The following is a 526-nucleotide window of genomic DNA, read 5'->3' as shown; positions in this document are numbered from 1 at the left end:
GATCATATTAAAATAACTTTAAAAATAAACTCATACTTTACATGTTAGAGAGTAATCTACTTGAATCTCAGATTATTTGTCATATTTAATTGAATATGTTGATTTATTAATAGAACTGTAAGGTTTAAAATGAGAAAATTTTGAATTAATGTAAGAAGAGAAACTTTACCAATATTATTTCAAAGGCTAATATTTACTTTCATACCAAATATTGTAGTATTTCATAATTTTAGTCATGTATTGAAATGTTCATCTAATAACATGTTATATTCTCAAATACGGACATATCACACACAGACACACAACATATACATAATTAAAAACCCAAAATAAAAATGTGTAAATCAATATCAAAATCTTCCCCAAATATGTATTGTTTTTTAAGAAAATAGATAAGACAAACTGGTATATTGAAGTATCAGTCAGAACTCTATTAGAGATGTATAAATAACTTATAGGTTTTGGAACATAGTTTTCCCATCTAGTCGTTAAATCAGGTATCCATGGAAACTACTGTGCTTTAATA

This window comes from Propithecus coquereli, unplaced genomic scaffold, assembly GCF_000956105.1.
Source record: "Propithecus coquereli isolate 6110/MARCELLA unplaced genomic scaffold, Pcoq_1.0 Scaffold333, whole genome shotgun sequence".
Classification (NCBI taxonomy): domain Eukaryota; kingdom Metazoa; phylum Chordata; class Mammalia; order Primates; family Indriidae; genus Propithecus; species Propithecus coquereli.
The sequence above is the reverse complement of the archived record's forward strand: the minus strand, read 5'-3'. Positions refer to the sequence as shown.